The sequence below is a fragment of the Ptiloglossa arizonensis genome, unplaced genomic scaffold (genome assembly GCF_051014685.1).
Source record: "Ptiloglossa arizonensis isolate GNS036 unplaced genomic scaffold, iyPtiAriz1_principal scaffold0217, whole genome shotgun sequence".
NCBI lineage: Eukaryota > Metazoa > Arthropoda > Insecta > Hymenoptera > Colletidae > Ptiloglossa > Ptiloglossa arizonensis.
This window is the reverse complement of record NW_027478587.1, coordinates 226,378-226,897: the sequence shown is the minus strand read 5'-3', so window position 1 is coordinate 226,897 and position 520 is coordinate 226,378. Positions and strand designations below refer to the sequence as shown.

At 41.5% G+C, this 520-nt stretch overlaps 1 non-coding gene across 1 annotated transcript in view; it reads right to left on the bottom strand.

The window, feature by feature from the left end:
- The window catches only part of LOC143154611 (small subunit ribosomal RNA), a 1,924-nt gene extending 1,815 nt beyond the window's left edge, over positions 1 to 109 (bottom strand). The window contains exon 1 of the ribosomal RNA XR_012994211.1: positions 1 to 109. This exon is cut by the window's left edge and continues 1,815 nt beyond it. This is a non-coding gene — a ribosomal RNA (small subunit ribosomal RNA).
- Between the last annotated feature and the right edge of the window lie 411 nt (positions 110 to 520).

Genomic DNA, 520 nt, shown 5'->3' with positions numbered 1-520 from the left:
ACTGATTTAATGAGCCATTCGCGGTTTCACCTTAATGCGGCGTGTACTGAGACATGCATGGCTTAATCTTTGAGACAAGCATATGACTACTGGCAGGATCAACCAGGGAGCTTCGGAAAGTCTCTCTCGTGATCTTTTCATATCGCCGCCGCCGGTTCGCTCAGAGACCGGTCGGTCGACTTTACTTCTCCTCTCTCCTTCCTTCCTTACAGTTCCACCAAACTGTTTGCATTTATATAACACAACTTCATAAAATGCATTTTCATATATTTCGTTACGCTTTGCATGCATATTTCCAGCTTAAGTTTTTAAATATGCAACTTTAAAATTTTCGGAACACTCCTTTACCACTGACTGAGATAGTTCCCTCCGTTACTCTACATCTTCACAATTCAAAGAAATTTTAAGATCCATCACAATTCTCTTTTCCTTTTCTCCCTTAGAGACTTAAAATAGTATCCCACAATCGACAAAACACGATTCGTTCGCAGCGCACTACCTTCGTGCAAGTACCTCTAGC